This window comes from Cnephaeus nilssonii (assembly GCF_951640355.1).
Source record: "Cnephaeus nilssonii genome assembly, chromosome: 9".
Lineage (NCBI taxonomy): Eukaryota > Metazoa > Chordata > Mammalia > Chiroptera > Vespertilionidae > Cnephaeus > Cnephaeus nilssonii.
In genome coordinates this window covers 9,550,318-9,569,069 of record NC_137080.1, presented here as the reverse complement: position 1 = coordinate 9,569,069, position 18,752 = coordinate 9,550,318, and positions in this window count along the sequence as shown.

The window sequence follows — 18,752 nt, the reverse complement described above, 5'->3', positions numbered from 1 at the left end:
CAAGATCCTGTCACTGCTTTGCCTAAAATCCTCTGAATAAAATACCAAGTCATTAGCATGGTACACAGAGCCCCACATGACCTGGTCCCAACAGTCTTTAGCCTCATCTCCTATTAGCCGCCTCCTCAAACACTTGCCACATTGGTTCACCTGCGCTCCTCAGACACACCCAGCATGTTTCCTCTGCAGGACCTTTGCACATGCCGCTTCTTGCCTGGGTTGTTTCAGCCCTAAAACCCACCTGGCATCAGTGTCAGGATTTTGTTTGTCAGAAGAACTCTCCGGGCCACCATCTTTAACATAACACTTCTCTTGTCACTCTCGGTATCTTGCTTTAATTTCCTTTCCAGCGCCTAACGTCACCTGGATGTTATAGTTTTACTTGCTCAGCTCCTTTCTCCTGCCACTGGAAGGTCAGCTCAGTGAGAGCAGGACTTCTGTGCTTAGTTTGCTCCTGGATCCCCCACACCTAGAACCAGGCCTGGTACACAGCAGATGCTCTATAAACATTTGCCAAACAAATCAATACATGAAAATGAGGCTGCTTATCGATTACTGTGTTCACATTAGCATTCACTCTGGTCTTCCTACCTGGATTTGTGGAGTGTCCACTTTGTACTGGACCCTGCAAAAGAATCAATGCCATGCTACCCCAGTCCGTCAATACTCAATTCACGGACCAATGTTAGACCTCCTGAGCACCCTGATCATGCCATCTGTAAGTAATCTCCTCTACACTCCAGGAGCAATTCTTTGTGGGTTGTTGTTGGTTTTTTATAAAATAGTTATTTATTTTTTTAATATATTTTATTGATTTTTTACAGAGAGGAAGGGAGAGGGATAGAGAGTTAGAAACATCGATGAGAGAGAAACATTGATCAGCTGCCTCCTGCACACCTCGTACTGGGGCTGTGCCCACAACCAAGGTACATGCCCTTGACTGGAATCAAACCCGGGACCCTTCAGTCCGCAGGCCGATGCTCTATCCACTGAGCCAATCCAGTTAGGGCTATAAAATATGTATTGCATTCTATCTATGGTGTGGATATTTGTGTGTGTGTCCCAGCTGCCCACCAGACTACACCCTCCTGGTGGGCCAGAGACTTCCTGCGGCAGCTCCAGGCACGTGCTTTGACTCAGTACTAGTGTAAGTGAAGCGGTATTTATGGATATGTTAGGAGGGTCTGATTGCCTACTAAATTAAACATGTCAGTAGGAAGCTAAATACGAATGGGAGACAATAAGGTAAGACATAGGTAGCAAAGGGAAGAGAAAAAATTGAGGGGAAAACCAAGAGCAGCACAGATTTATTATCCTCCCAAAGAATACATAACCTTCTTCGGGTTCAACTCTGCCCTTGGGAAAATGCCCTGCAGAGTGTGACTGCTTCATTTAAGATGACCTCAGCTGCCGTGTGCGCGTGTGCGCCCTCGAAGCCCACCGGCCAGACCTGAAGCTGGGAACGCTGAGATAAGGACAGGGAGCTATTAGTCTTCCTCGGGGCGGGGCGAGCCCGCTTTGCGGACACTCACCATTGTCAGCACTTTCCCCCTGGCCCTGCTGACATGGTGCTGGGGGACCTGCGCAACCCCAGAAAGTTCCCTGACCCCCGGCAGGCAGAGGTCGCGGGTCCGTTTCCCAGCATCACTGGCGATCACGTCAGGCTGTGCAGTGACCCGGTTCAGGGACCAGTGGTCAGCAGTGTTGGCCGGCAGGCGCCGGGCGAGGGAAGAACCACACACAACCCAGAAGCTTTACTGCAGAGTCCTGTGTGCTGGGAGCTCAGAAGCAGCCCAAGGCAGCGGAGGGGCAGGCGGCCTCTCCACATGGCAGCTTCGGCGACAGCAGCACAGTTTTCCTGGCTTTCCTGGTGATGGGCAGATGGGCTCTGGGCACAGAGAGCAGGCTGGGGCCTGGGGCTGGGGCACGAGGAGAGCGACAGTCAGGCTCGCCCTGCTTTAGGTCCTTTGGGGAAGGGTGTGGCCATTGCAACAGCTGTGCTGGCAGCCGGTCAGCAGCTGTCTGGCGTTGTCCCCCGCTGCTCAATGCCAGCAGCCCTCTGCATTCACCCAAGCTTGTCTGCGCGTCTCTCCTCCCCACCTTTCCCCTCACTACCTCCCAGGAGCGGTAAGGAATAGGCGCCAAGTGTGGCATCTACAAAAAGACGTCAAGGAGAGCCTCATACCCCTGTACCCCAATTTTCCCATCTGGAAAATGCGTGCTTAGGTGCTCAGTGCCTCAAACGAAATACTTACGAAAACTTGCCTGGTAAACCATCACGCTTATGCTACTGATGTTATCTTTCTCCTGGGCATAAACCAAAACCGAAAGTTCGCTTGTGTTCAAAATTTCAGGATCCGCATATATTAATCATTTCAGAATGTAAAAATAGGAGTTACTTAAAATCGATTGAAATCAGGTCGCATTCATTTCATTTCAAATCGCCTTTGGTGGGCGCAGGAAATGGAGCTTATTCAGTGGGTCTGAGCACCACGCATCTTTTACAACAGCAGAGCCCCTATTGCCTTTGGGGGGTGACTCTAAGTGCAGGAATCATTCTAGACCCGCGTCATGCCTTCTACCCCCAAACTTCTCTCTCTTTCTAGCCAACACATGACCCTACAATGTCCAGTGTGAGCAGCCCTCCATGGTGACAATGTGACTCTCTAAACTATGAGCTCAAGGAGAATGGGGAACATTCCTTGGCCACTTTTGTTTCTATGAATCCTAGAAGAAGGCCGGGCATACGGGAGGGGAGGAGGAATAGAAGGAGTAACTCAAACACCACCCTGCCTTCAGGGGTTCACACTCTCTCCAGGACAACGAGACATGTACATTTCTAAGTAGACATGAGGAACCTTCAGAGGACAGAGGACGACAGGGGTTGGGGGAGAAAGAAAAGACATCCGTTTGGGCAGATTCAGAAAGAAAGGTGAACACTCTGGCAGTGAAGATGGACCTAAAAGGACAGCTAGGATTTCAGGAGGCAGCAGAACAGGCCACGGGCAAGGCATGCCCTGGGGAAGCACGGGAAACGTCAGGAAACACGAGGTGGTTTCCTTTGGCTGGAACACAAGGTACGTAAAAAAGAACAGCAGGACCCAGAGCAAGGACGGGGTCTGGGGCCCGAAGGGGAGGACATGGGCGCCTCCAGCAGCACTGGGCTGGTTGGGAAAAGCAGGAAGGTCAAGGTGAAAGGGGCCGGCTGCCTTCCCTGTTGCCCCGCCTCTACTTCTCATCGGGTTCCGGGCATCAGTTCCTCTGCGTGAAGTGGATGGAGGGACTTTCCTGGCCTCCTCTCTGACTTTGCAATGAGACTTGGTGGAGCCTGCCACAATGGCTCTCCACGGAGACCCAGAAACCGGGCTCTGGGGCGGCCTTCGGCTGGAGAAGGAAGGGAACCATTGTTTCTATTTGTGGGAAGACCGTAGGAAGCAGGGAACAATCCTAATCCCATCCAACTCCAAGAGGCTGCTTTCTTCTTATTAACAACAACGAGTAACACAGTCCTTTGGTCCAGAAGCACAGACTCAACTCCCCAAACCTGAATCATTCATCTGGACTCCTTTAGTGGGGAATAATTCTCCTGAAGTGTAAGAATAATTTGCAAGCCGGCAGAGGTTTCTAGGAATAAGGCCAATGAGTGAAAAATGTTCTCCACATAAAACATTAAAATGTTACAAATAATCCTGAAGTCCCCTTTAACCAAACCTTCTGCAGCCTCCTCCTCCGTCCACCCACTCCCATCCTTGCACTGAGCTAGCCATTATCACCCTTCCGTTCTATGTGTTTCCAGAACTTTTCAATTGATCACTGTGTTTTGTGCTCGTACGCCTAAATATATTGCTTCTGTGGTTTTGAAATTCGTTTTCGAAAAGCCTGACGGTGGATCATGAACAGAACCCTGAGTGCGTGCTCAGTGGGAAGATGAAGCTTCCCATTCTGTAAATGAAAGCATTTGCCCACGTAACCTTGGACTTCCCTTTCACGCCCTGGAAGACAGGGAAGGACAAAGCTGACTCTAGTTTCCTGCTTGGGTTTCTTACGCCCTTCTGGAAATCTCTGCTAGACGCCCGCCCCTCCCTCCTCCCCATAATCATTAGCACATCTAACACGTGTAAACGAAAGGAGAAACCCCTGGAGTGGCAGGGCTGACACCATTCTGCTCAGACGGAGGTGGGGAACCTCACCACCACCTGCTGAGGGACACTGGCTCTTGGGGGCTCCTGACACTTGCACCCACCATTGCAGCCAGGAAGACCTGTCTCCGCCCACGGTTGAGGGAGCTCCTCTCCATGGCTTGCTCAGATCTCTAATTTGATAGTGATATTGGGCCAGTTTCCTTGCCTGCTTTTAACTCAGAATTCTCTTCTCCCAGCAGGAGACACAGGGCTCAGAAGCCTTGCAGAGAGAGGCTTTCCTTCGAGAAAGACAGGCAGCTGGTTAGACAACGCACAGACTGGAAACGTTTAGGTGGATCCTGCATAAATTTAACAGCAAAGAAGCTTTCTTCACTTGGGTGATAAGTCTTTTGAACATTTTTCAGTTCTTTTGCATTTCCTGGGGTTACTGGGAGTTAGCTCCCTTAGCCTACCACTTAGAAAGTTGGAGTGCGTGTTCATGTCACCTGTTGCCCAGCCTCAGCTCTTACTCTGGATGCGTTAACTACCGATCCTTATGTTGCCTTCCTAAAGGGACACACACAGCTAATTTCACCGTGATCATTTCGCTAGAGGGCAAGCTGAGGGCACGTCCTCCTCCCCTGATGATTTGTCTTCTTTTTCATTTCTATGTGGTCCCTTATCACAAAAAGCTCTCCGGCTTTCCTTGCAAAGGCAAATGACAAATTGCTCTGGGGTCAGGTTTTATGAAGATGATAAAATCCTCTAATGGGTTTCAGGTGGTGCTTTGTACCAGCCAGTCATGAGGCCATCCTGAGGTCACGGCACGGATATTATCATAGCTCAGCGGCAGTGATAGGACAGGTGCTTGGTGTTTTTCTTCCGCCAATCTCTTTCCAAGGGTTTCCATGAAATCTGGAGGTCTTAGATGCCAAGGTTTGCTATATAAAGAGAAAATGATTTCACCTTCCAACCTTCCTCAAAGATTCTGTTTCTCCTTAAGAGCAATCCCCCCACCGCCTCTCCTGTGCAATGAAGCAATGCACCTCTGCTTAGCACCAAGCATGGCTCCCCAAACTCCTCGTGATCACGCCTGAGACAACATCCCAACGGTCCGCCCGAGGCAACGTCAGCTTGGGATGTCCCACAGCCCTTTGCTCCCTGGAGCTGCTGTCTTATCTGTGACTAAATGGTGACTCAGCACTGAACATTCTGGAAGTTGAGGTCCGATCGGATATGGCAGCATCAGGAAAATATATTTTGAAAGAAGGAGCACTGTGCTATTCTGAAAAAAATTTCTATTTTGCCAGCCTTGTACATTATAAATATCAATTACACTCAACTGTAATGTTAATTTTAAAGCCCCATATTAAAGTGTTCAGGATCTCTCTTAGAACAGTTATCTCCAGGGGGCTGTGAGCCTGTTGGCCGAAGGGAACGGGCTTTGTCTTCGCTTCATCACTCCTCAGAGAGTGCCAAGCACAGCCAGTGGGCACCTCTGGGGCATCTCAGGCGGAATACATGACAGAAGACGGCGCTAATCCTGACTCATTCTCAGAAACACAAGGGGCAGTGCCGCAGTGCCTCCTGGGACCATCCCCATCCTGGGATTCTACAGAATTCTACCTACGGCTCCTTCCTGAGCAGAGCTCCACGCTGGCCTCTGCCCTGCCTCCCACCCCCCACCTCAGGCCTGGCCGTGGGGACAATGAGCGCCTGTGTCTAGCAGTGTGCCCTGAGTGGCTGCCTGCGGTGACAGGGATTGTGGCAGCTCCATGCACCTCCCCAGGGGTTGGCAGGCCCCAGGCCACACCTCATCAGGATCTGGGTCTCAACCAAACCCAACCCAAGGGTCTCCGTATAACGTCACCTGTCCATCTGGTGTGGTTTCCTCTTCTGAAGAAAGGGCCTTTCAGTCCATGCAGCCTGCCCGTAAAGCACAGCTTAGCTTCCAGCAGGAGGCCATGCCATGCTATTATACTACATGCGACCACAGAGCACATACAGCGCCCGCATTCCGGCACCAGTGTCCAATAGAACTGCACTCACATTTGAGCCACGGCACCTTCTAGCAAGCTGGGTGGTCCTGGGAAGACTCCCAGCCTCTCTGGGGCTCCATTTCTTTACCAGCAAAATGGGGGTGACGATGACAACATGCTGAGGAGGATGTCGCATCTTTTTCATAGGGTTCTTTGTTATATTTAGTGTGACAACACAAGCAAAGCCTTAGCAGCATCTAGCAATAGAGAAATCTCTCAGAGTAGCATTATTAAATTTTCTTTAGTACATAGTATGTATTTTGTCCATTTTTTAAACTACTAAAAAATGCTAGATAGTAGGATTGTAGAGCCAATGTCAATCATCCAGCTACTAAATAGACCTCAGTTAAGTAGATTAATTGTATGTGTTCCATTGATGTTGAAAGAGGTAAACTAAGAGAAAATAACCTATTAGAGACACAGGTTGAGTTTTACGGTGGTTCCTATGATGAGGCCTGAGTGCCAGTTCCGTCTGTGGGCAGGGTGGTCATCCTCGGCTTTGCACAGTAGGAATTAATATTCAGGAAGGTAACCCTGAGCCACAAGATCTGTAAGACAACATTTTAAAACACCACTAGGTCTAATGGCTTTCTACACAATGTATTGCAAAGGCAAGTACGTTTGGTGCCTCGAAAGTTCAGTAAGCCTCAATTTCCCATTCCCCAAGCTTTGGTGTTTCCTTTTCCAGACTTGACTGAATTGAGTGAGTGGAGAACATTTGTGGATTGGGAGACTCCTGGGCTGTGTGTATGTGTGGCCGATCCAGCATACATCATGCTTCTTTCCTTCTGTCCTCCTCCAAGACTGTGTCATTAGTCATTATCTATGGCTTAGGCCTTGGAGTGGAGCACAGAAAATGCATAATCACCAGATAATATGCTCCAGTCAAAGCATTTTTCCATGTTATTACATTAACCCTGAAAATACTCCTACGAGGCAGCTATTAATATGCAGAAATTACTTATTCCTTTCTGTTGCTGGAGAAGGAGGGGCAGGAAGCAGTTGAAAGGCCACTTGAAATTCACAATAGGAGCTATTCTTCTCCCACCAACACCAGGGTCTAGGTCTGTGGATCCCCCATCACCTACCACATTGCCGCTAAGGCTTGTCAAGAGCTGCAGTTCTGACTTCTCCTAACCTGAGTTTGACGGATTTAGGGGAGACTAACCATGGCGGGGAGGGTGTGCTCCGTCCCCCGGGGGAACACAGTAGCCCATTCACTGTGCTGATCTCCGAGTGACTCATAACACAGCTGCTTAGATTTACGGCCAGTTGATGGATTTAAGGGCTGTTGGCTCTTTTGTTGAAATTCATATTCATAAAGACAGGGGCTCTGTAAGAACTTACTGTTGCATGGAGGGAACTCAGGAAGCATCACAGCGCAAAAATTAGGATGTCTTCTCTATTAAACAGGTAGGGGAGAGCCATGCTTCCTTTCACCAGGTTCTGTGGTCTTAAAAGCAAGGAGGCTTTGAGGGAATTTACCCATAAAATTTGCAGGACCAACTAAACACCAGCAATTATATGTAAACTCCTGTTTTCCTCTCACCCACCACCAAGAAGTTTCTTTTACTGCCAAGACATGTTTCTTTCTTTCTTTATTTTTTTTTAAGGTCAGACATAAACACCCCAAGGTTGAATTCTGGCAAGTTCCTCTCTTGACCAAGTTTGTAATTTAGGCCTGCATGCAGCATACATCAGTTTTTAGCTGCTTAAGAGAAACTGAATCCTGTTTTATACAGTAGAGTAGCATAAAACTCAGAAAGAGTTGGAAGGGAGAGAACCCTGTAGAAAATCTCTGGCATTAGGAGCTGGCCAGGCTCTCCAGGTACAAAACTGAGCTGGAGATGCCAGGCAAAGGGCGTTCATGTTTGTTGCATGTCTACCATGTTTTAGGCACAACGTCCATCTGATTTTACTTATGAACAGAGTGATGCTTCAAGGTATCATTTTACTCCATTGTACAGATGAGGCCCCTAAGACCAGTCGAGGTGAGGTACTGATCTCATCAGGGCCCCCTTGAGAAATCATAGTGAAAACTGAGTCTATTTCCAAGCTCATTCGGATTGTTGGCAGAATTCAATTTCTCGTGGGTTGTAGGACTGAGGTTCTGGTTTCCGAGCTGGCTAATGCTGAGGGTCATTCTCAGCCCCTGGAAGCCTCTGTCTAGTCCTTGCATGTGGCCCTTCCATCCTCCATCTTCCAGCCAGAAACTGGCTCCTAAGATTCCATACCCTATTCCCCCGGAACCTGTGAATATAATGAGATATCACCCCTATGATGATGGTATACCACATGGCTTTGTTGACCTTAAAATAAGGAGATTATCCAGGGACCCGATTTAATCACATAAATTCTTAAGAGCACAGAGCTTTCTCTGCCTGCTACTGAAAAAAGGAGTCGGAGAGATTTGAACCATGAAAGGACCTGTATGTACTGCTGGCTGGAAGATGGAGGATGGAAGGGCCACATGCAAGGACTAGACAGAGGCTTCCAGGGGCTGAGAATGACCCTCAGCATTAGCCAGCTCGGAAACCAGAACCTCAGTCCTACAACCCACGAGAAATTGAATTCTGCCAACAATCCGAATGAGCTTGGAAATAGACTCTTCCCCACAACTTCGGAGGAGAACACAGCTAGCCAGCACCTCGCAGGTCAGGTCCTCAGCACAACCCAGCTGAGCCAGGCCCGATTTCTGACCTGAGGAAATTGTGAGATAACAAATGGGGGTTGCTCCAATCCACTAATTATGTGGAAACTTGTTATGTAGCCATAGAAAATGAATACAGCAGTGCAGTGGAGGAGCTGAGATTCACACTCAGCTCCATTTGGCTTCAACCAAGTGGATAAGACAACGTCCAGCGTAATCACAAAACTCGTGTAATCACTAGATTAACGTGGAATAAAGAACCAACTCACTTCCACTACAGATGACAAAAATTAACTCTCAGTTTAGTGTTTGTCTCCACTCCTATCTGTGCCTTCATCCTCAGGAACATCCACATTTCTGCTGATGAAACTCAATGTCTCTCTCATGTTATTCATTCATATTATATTACTAACTGCATTAAGTCATGCTTCCTAATTTTTCAAAGTGCTTTCCCATTCATTATCTAATTTTATTTTCACAACTACTCTGTAAAGCAGACAGGGTAGGAGTAATTATCCTCACTCTCGGGATGAAAAAGCTGAAGAGCAAAGTAGTTAACTAACGTTTCTTTTTCTTTTTTTATTCATTGTCTAAAGTTTTACATATGTCTCCTTTTTCCCCGATTGACCCCCCATAACTAATGTTTCTAATAGTCACCCCATTAATAAGTAGGAGAGCCAAGACCCAATCCTGGCTTCCCTCCAAATGCAGTCTTTCTCTCGAGATTTAGAAAATGAAACTCAGAGGTCGCAAACTTCCTGGCCTCACAATGGCTGGTCTCCATGGCACACTGAGCCCGAATCCCTTCCCCCTCGGCCATCGACCCCAATTCCCTGCCTCCTGCAGCCATTTACTTACTCAAGCACCCATAGCCTCCATCCAAAGCGACACCCTTCTGACTCCTTCCTTCGCTCTTCACTCAAGGCCCTCCAGCCCTTTTCCCCGGTAGCTACCCGCTCCTCCAGCCCCAGGGCCTTTGCACTGGCTGCAAACTTTCTCTCTGCCCGGAACACTCTGTCTTCACCCTTCCCCTTTGTCATGTTAACTCTTACTCATTCTTACAATCCCAGCTCTAAGGGCAGTTTTAGGGACAACTTCCTTGAGCTTTTAGAGTAGGTTAACATCTCTGGATACATCCTCATAATATCCTTTGATTTCCACAGTTGGCAATTTATACTGTTTTGGGTATAAGTCATTGAAGGCTATCCCCGCCCGCCTCCCCCTCCTCCATTAGGTGACAATTCCATGGGGACTAGAAGAGCATCTCTTTTGCTCACCCATACCTAGCATGGTCCTGTGACATCATGGGGCTCAGCAAATACTGGGTGAATTCGTGAATGCATTCATGCATGCATGCATCAATGAAATAATGTAGCGACTCTTTAGGTAGGCAGGCCATTCCATCAAGGACTGCCCCTTCAAGTCAGCCAGGGGGGGACACGTTGGCAATACTAGACCACATCTTTCCACCTCCACCGTTTCCACGCCAAGCCCAAGAAGTGAGTGTAGGGCCGTTACAGTAAAAATGTTGCATTCCCACCTCTAACAAATCCGTTTGCAATCCTGACCGGAAAGCACCCTGTACTGCCCAGGAACCTCCTCCATTTCATGGGCTGCTGTGGATGGTATTTCTCACCTCCTCGCACTTTCCGCTCTACTGACAGATCTGCTGAAAAAGAGCCACCATCGCCCTCCACCAGGTGACCTGCTGTGACCCAGGGACACACTGGAAACTGCTGTGTAGACCATAGCTCCCGTCACTGGGCCCATCTCTCCCCACAGCCGAGATCAGTGGGGACAACTGCTCCACATGTTAGTCATTCACAAATAGATTCACATATTGTTGTTCTGTGTCCTTGACAGAAGTTATTTGGTCAATTGTTTGAAAGAGACGTGGCCGTCTCTGATTTCCCAGTCCTGAAAAATTGGCTGGTTTTGCATTTCAGAGGTAGCAGCTGAGTTTCACAGCATCATCTCACTCCTGGAAAGAAGGGGAGTGGCATGAAGCTCTAGGAAGTTACACAGCCAAGTGCAGATGCCCCCCCTCTGTGGGGAGGGGCACGAGTAACCCACCGCCCTGACTTTTAATCTAGGTTAGGCTGGTTTATTCCCTATGTTTCTGCCAGTCAGTTAGCTGAATGATCACTGTAATTGAAAAATAAAATGGTTTTTTAAAAAGTCTGAGGCAGCCGAAACCGGTTTGGCTCAGTGGATAGAGTGTCGGCCTTTGGACTCAAGGGTCTCAGGTTCGATTCCGGTCAAGGGCATGTACCTTGGTTGCGGGCACATCCCCAGTAGGGGGTGTGCAAGAGGCAGCTGATCGATGTTTCTCTCTCATCGATGTTTCTAACTCTCTATCCCTCTCTCTTCCTTTCTGTAAAAAATCAATAAGATGTATTTAAAAAAAAAAAGTCTGAGGCAAGCCAAACGGTAACAATAATAGCCATAAAAATACTTTAGTAGAGAGGCTAGGATTTTAAAGAACCCATCAGGGAATCCTTCAGTTATCTGAATAGCTAGCTTCAATTATAGCAGCTTTGCTTGCTGAGGTTTTTTTAAAAACAAACAGATCATGTGCATGCCACCTGCCCACTAGGAACTTCAGTGTCTCGCCTGTCTTGTTCTATCCTTGTCAGCAAGTACACGCGGAGTGCATGGCTGCTAAAGTATTTTGGTCCTGGTTGCAGTTTGGGGGGAAGACAATATAGGCAACGAGGTTTGGGCATTCTGAGTGAGGAACTTATACATGGGGTGTTTAGGAAAACCTAATGGAGGATGTGCAGCAAGAACTTCTCCTGGGAGTTCATGTTTTTATTTTATTTTTCAATTACAGTGTACCTTCAGCTGACTGGTTGGCAACATCTCCTTAGAGAACACAGGAAACCACATTCCAGCCTCAAACACAGACATTCACATACAATATGGGAACATGACTTATGGGTAAATTTGGTTAATTGAAAAGTTTGGGTGGCATAATGATAGTAATAATAATAATGATAATAATAATAATAAACAATAGGCAAGGTAGGGCTAGACTGATTGGCCTTGAATGTTGGGCTAAGGCATTCGAACTTGATTCTAAACTATGGAGCCATTGAAATTTGTTCAAGGGGTGGCTGGTGTGCATTTCAGTGAGGTACCTCTCTGAATGAGGGCAGGCGTTCTTTACCTTGCCTGTGCCCTCTGAGTATCCAGATAAGAGTGGGGTCCCCCTGGTTCAAGCATCTTTCGTTAACAATCCTTGAACATATAATATTGTGAAGTCATCAGACAAGAAACTAATTGAAAATTCACATATCCCCATTATGGGGTGACCCGTGCACAGTCTTTAAAGCAAGGAATGTAAGTAAATATGTAACCAATAAACTGCAAATAGTATGCAGACATCCCAGGAAGTGTTTGAGACTTTCTTACTAAGAAACTCGTGAAACAAATAAGACTCACTGACCTGAGGGTTCATATCTCTCCCCTTCTCTTAAGGGAAATACCTTTGCCCAGGCCTGTCAAGCTCATCTGTCATCTTCCTGACGTGGGATAATCTGGGGAGCCTTGTAGCTACCTAACTGACCCGCATTTCCTGAGAGTCCGCCCAGTGAGTTGATTGTTTCCTTGTATCAGAGATACAACAGAATCTGATTCAGAGCTCAGCTCCCTGTCCAGCTTGCAATTTAAGTGTGTAAGTAAAGACTTCCTCCACTATAATCCTAAGCTCTAGCTGCATTTTCCCCACTTAACCCCTGTGCAAACCTGGACAATGCTGACATTTAATTAGGTGTGTTCTCCAATGTGAGAGCCAGCTCCAGTGAAGGCCCAGGGAATTGCTTGCTTTCTGGACAGGACCACAGCAAAGGGGCGAGGGTCGGGGCGGGGGAGGGGGAGGAAAGGTGGGGATATTCCTCAGGGCTTGGAAAGAGGAGTGACCAGGGGCTGGTGTGGAGATGGAGACGCACAGGTGGCAGGCCACTCTCCCCACTGCTGGGAAGCCTTTGCTTACTCCCTGGGTCACAAGCTCAGAGTCCTTCCTGCCCACACCCCTTGGTTTTGCTTTTAACCATTCGAGGGCCCCTTGTGTGTTGTTAGCTATGCAAACAGTACCCTGTGGAGACCAGGCTGGCAGCAACGTTATGCCCAGCGGGTGGGAGCCTGCAAGTGGACACATCGCGATGGGGACTTGAATTACAGTGAGGCTAAGAGGGTTTGAAAGAAGAAATAGATGGTAGTGCTCCATCTTTAGTCTTTAATTATTGAATTTTGCATGATTACAGAGGCTTTTGTTAATTTAATTAGCCCACATCACGTCGTCGTCTTCTTCTTCTTCTTCTTCTTCTTCTTCTTCTTCTTCTTCTTCTTCTTCTTCTTCTTCTTCTTCTTCTTCTTCTTCCTCTTCCTCTTCCTCTTCTTCTTCCTCTTCTTCTTCTCCTTCTTTTTTTTTTTTTTACTTGCTGAATAGTTTTAAAAGACCCCTTCTGTTCTTAAAAGGTGAAAGGATACATTTCCTAAAAGAAACAGGAGCTCAAAACATCTTGCTAGGAATGTGTGAGTCAACTCTCAGGAAAATATTGGGTTGCTGGAAAGTGATCATGAAATTGGGTGCTTCATAAACAAAGTCCTTCTGTTATCACAGAAAAAGTTACTTGGAAACCAGTATACTGGGTGTGCCTGAAGTTAACCTCGTTACAAAGGACTCCAACCTACACCCGCAGTTGAGTCCGTGTAATTTGTGGGGTTTCCATCTTCTGTCATATTTCAGTCCCGGTACCTGGTAGGCGTTTTTTGACGATACCTAAGACACTTGTGTCCAACTTTGGTGAATACGCCAAGGAAATTTATAAAAATGAAGACCCCAATTTTTTAAAGAATGATTCTTAAGATAGCAAATTCAGAAAAAGTATGATGCTTCCGTGTTTTCCCGTTTAATTTGTTCTATCACAAAATTCCAAAGAAAAATGGAATGTGTCAGAATTTATACACAATACATTTATATTATGTAATCAGGTTTTGCTGATTAAGCCAGAAGGAAATGCTGCTGGGAATAAGGATCTGATCATGTGAATAAGGTTGAGTTTTTTAGGGGGATGAGGGCTCAGAGATTAAAAGAGGGAAAGGAGGGACATCGGGGAGAATGGACCTGCACAGAGAGGGAGAGACATGTGTGCAAACGTGATTGTGATGGGGAGGTGGATTTTGCTTCCATTCTGAAGGGTCTGAGTGATACATATAAATGAAACGGATCTCGCCAGTCTTTAACGGGTGCATAATGTGATTCTAAATATTCAGGCTGCATCACAAAGGAACTAATATATATATTAAAAATATTTCATTTATTCTTAATAATTCCTAAGTTTATCCGAGATACTCTACATTAGTAGAGTCTCATTGCTAAGTTAAGTAACAAAGGAATTTGGAGAAAAAAAATGAGTTTGAATTATTTTATTGTAAAGTTATTTTATTGTAAACTAGGGGCCCGGTGCATGAATTCGTGCATGGGTGAGGTCCCTTGGCCTGGCTGGCGATCGAGGCCTATTGGGGGGCCGGCCTAGGGGAGGGACCCCGGGAGGTTGGCTAGCTGCTCCCCCTCCCCCCCCATCAGAGTCTATGGGGTGGGGGGGCTGGCTGGCTGGGGGAGGTTTGCTGTGGGAGAGCACTGACTACCAGGGAGCAGCTCCTGCATTGAGCGTCTGCCCCCTGGTGGTCAGTGTATATCATAGGGACTGGTCGACCGGTCGTTCCGGTCATTTGGTTGTAACAGTCACTTAAGCTTTTATATATATAGATTGTGCATAATGTAAAAACGCAGTTCACCATAATATTTTAGCAAATCAGAAAGTTAATCATGCTAACTTGAGGAAAGTATCTTGGGGTTGGAATGATGTCATCTTCAGTTCTCATTTTCAAGGAGCTCCCAGAGACAAAATAGACATGAAATCTTCCTCTGTTCACTGTTTAACTCACCCTTGCTCTCCACGTTGTCACACTGGTCTTCCAAGACTGAGCATCACAAACCTACTGATAACTGCTTACTTCATTATTAAACTCTTATTAAATTATTAAATTTTAGGTCTCCATGTTTTCAAATATCAATGTTCCCCATTCAAAATAAATTTTCCTTTTTTTTTTCTTTGAGAAATTCGTGGGATTTAATTTTTTAAAGTTTTCATTTATCTTACTGGATTGAGCTACACTGAGCTATATTTAAAAGTTTGTATTTTAATTTCTTAAACATGGAATATGAAAATCCAGTTCTAGGTCATTTTATTTCTATTAGCAAACATTTTAAATGACATTTTGCAGTTGATGGGAGAACAACCTTAAAGGCCTGGTTTCACTGAAATTTTTGCTTCTAGAGCTTTTGCCTGGAATAAGGTATTTTTTCTTTTTATTCTTCAGGAAACATAGCCCGCCACCATTTAAAATTAAAATGGAAAAAAAGAAATAGCATTCTGTTGAATATTCCCAAGTCTCCAAATTTTCCAGCAGCTTCTAAAGAGTTGCAGTAGAGACCTCAGTGCTGGCCCTACATAATTATTCCCAGGATGACGTGGTGTCTGAGAGAGCACTGCCAATTTATAGTCTCAAAGACCTTCTTTGGGCGTTAATGAATAAGGATAATTATGGGGCTTTTCCGTTTTCTGATGATCAGTTTGCTCTCTGTAATTACGCAGTTCCCTTTTTATTCCTCTCTATAGCACCTGCATTCAGATCTTGAATGTGAAATTCCTTTCCTCACAGGTAGTAGGGTAAGTCTTAAGATGCATAGCAGAAAGGAGAGCTAGATAACCACTAAACTCCATTTGAAGGGAGCAACATACAAGGCTGTCGTCTGTGGCTAAAAATCTTCTCCCTCCAAATTTGTGTTAGTTCACTGAGCCTGCCATTGCTCTTCCTCCAACCTATACACTCCCCATGGCGAATAAGGCCCTACTGTCTTATCTGGTTGAGTATGAGAAGGGATGGGACCCAGGAACACCATAGGGGACGCCATTCACTGGTCCTCTGCTCTGCCCAACACTCCAGGGGCCTGTGTTTCTGGTGTCCATTGCTGAAACATCTAACTTACCATTTTTTCATGTTTTCCTTTAAAAAAGATTAGATAGGTAGGTAGGTAGGTAGATAGATAGATAGATAGATAGATGGATGGATAGATAGATAAAGGAGGAAATTCACATCTTGGTCTTCATCACATTTGTAAAACTGAGCTTGCCCCATCGTGGCAGCAATCATTTTTCACAGTACGGAATTTTCTAGAGAGAACTTGGATGGGCATTCTAAGGCAATTCCACGGGATCTACTCTTATTCATGCATTCACAAAATGTACCTGGAATGTACAGCTCCTTGTTCCCCTGTGCCTCCAAATTCCTGCTCTACTCCTCACGTCTGTCTATACAACTGTGGCCACAGTAACTAAGCCCTAGTTCCTAATGAGCCTTCGGGCACCACGCAATCCTGTCCCAGCACTGTTAAACTTACCCCCAAGGCAACAAGAGTCTATGAGAAGTGGATGGCAGAGCTGGGACGTGAAGGTGTTCAAAACCTGTAGCAATCATTCATGTGTTTAGCAACTTGTAAGGATTTGTTGTAAAACTGCAAAGGGGAGAATGAGTGGGAGGACACACTTGAGGCCTCTGTTATCAGTTTATTGTTTACATTTTTTGACTAATTTCATTTTTCACGGGTAAAAGTAGCCTTATATTCACCCCAGTTCTTTTATTATTTTAAGTAGAGCATTCATGGCATTGAATTCTTACAGGGCAGCGAAAGTGTTTTCTATCAATCCTTTCTGTGCAGTTAACTACACATCTTTTATAAAGAAGGAGGAGTGGGGGAGGAGGGGAAAGAGGAGGGGGGAGTCATTCCTTCTTCTTTTTTTTGGGGGGGTCTGGAAAGTTACCCAGAAGCACCTGGGAGTGAAAGGGAAGGAGCGAACTGGAGGCCCACAAGAAGAACTTCGCTATGGGAATGTCTTTTGCCTAAAGCAGTGTTTAAGAAAATTTGAATTTATATGCCTTAAATGTGCACCACATGCTCACAGCCCTGAGCTGCTGAACCTTTTCTATTTCATTTATTTAATTTTTTACCAGCTTGGCTCAGCCCCTGAAAGCATTTAAATTTGAGATGCCCGATCTGCGTGGACTCCTCACAGTGTGCCTTTAAGGAGAGGCTGTTGGTGTTTAGGATGGGACAACTCTTTGTTGTGCAGGACTGTCCCCTCATGACAGGGAGTTTAGTGACCTTGGAACCCAAACACCAGTAGACTCCCCCTCCCATAGTGACCACTGAAACCCACCCCTTCCCCCCCCTCCCCCACACACACTCAGGGGCATAGTACTACTCTTATGGAGAACTTCTAAACATAAAACTTTTTTTAAAAATATATTTTATTGTTTTTTTACAGAGAGGAAGAGAGAGGGATAGAGAGTTAGAAACATCGATGAGAGAGAAACATCGATCAGCCGCCTCCTGCACACTCCCTATTGGGGATGGGCCCGCAACCAAGGTACATGCCCTTGACCGGAATCAAACCTGGGACCCTTCAGTCCGCAGGCCGACGCTCTATCCACTGAGCCAAACCGGTTTTGGCCTAAACATAAAACTTTTGAGAAATAGAATTGCAAATAGCCCCTCCCCTGAACACATCTCACACAGAGAAAACAGCTCAAAAAAAACAACACAAAACACTAAATTTCAAAACCTTCCAAATGTATTCTCTATTATGAACTTGAAAACAAAGCTAATTTTGAAGCAGAAGCATAAAGTGCTCAGTGTTGCTTGATTTCAGAACAATACAATTAAGAATGTTCTGTTACAAAGATGCCCAGCCATCTGTATGAAATAATACTGGATTGTTTAACCAAGATGAGTTAACTTTCAGAGTTTCAAGTCCTGGGAAAAAATTTTTCTGCAAATATCTGCATTTACACAGCATGTGTAAACATCTTCGTTAACTATATTGGTGAGAATTGAGGAAATGTAGGCAATTTGCGGAATAGGAAAGAGGATGATGGTGAGCTGTTTGCACTTCTCATTTTCACACGTTTCTGTTACCCAGGCACATTTCTGTCGTCCTTTCTGCCTCTCTTGGTGCCCCTCTGCTGTCTTCTTGGCCTGGCGGGTATCTGGGGTCCCCCTCTCCTGCTGGGGCCTTCCTTACCAGCAGGAAATGAGGCTCTTTGAGAAGGTCAGATGCCCCCACTCTGCTACTGAGCATGCTACTGAGCAGGATAACCCTTCACCCCGCTACTGAGCAGGATAACCCTTCACCACCCTATCCTTGATAGATAATGAATTTGCACTCGCCTCCTGGTCACCAGCCTTAATCCACCCGGCTGCTAGTGAGGGGAATTTCAGACACTGTGTTGCAGGCCAGCAACGGAGATATTCTCAAGTATCAGGATTTCCAGGTGGCCTCAAGTTCCTCTACCTACTTTTAGGCCCAACTCAGCTAGATACCAGCCATCACGGACCTTTCTTACTTTATTTTTCACTCTTTGAGGTCATCACGGCTCCTTAATTTTAAATCTTCCAGCGAATCAGAGGCATCAGGAAAAGCAGCACCAACACCAACGTAGACGCTGGTCCCACTCCTGGCGGAGGGAGGTGGAAGACACAGGCCATCCTACCACGCACGCGCTTTCGTACGGAGTTTGGTTTTCTGTCTTCCCTATGGGAGACCCCACGTAAGTCCCTTCTCTTAGTCTAATCTCTTTAACACAGTTAGAGGATTTTTAGGTCACTGTCAAACGAAATTTGAAATTGAAATCGCATTGTTGTTGTTTTTTCCAAAAACAAAAACAAAGGGATACACGCTACCTGTGTTTTTCCTGAGGAGCTCCTGTAATATTTCTGACCTGGTGTGATCCTCAGCTCAGTCCAGCCATCATCGGCCTCATAAATGTTATCACCCAACGTCATAAAAGGAAAGCAAGGTGTAACCCAGCCTTTTA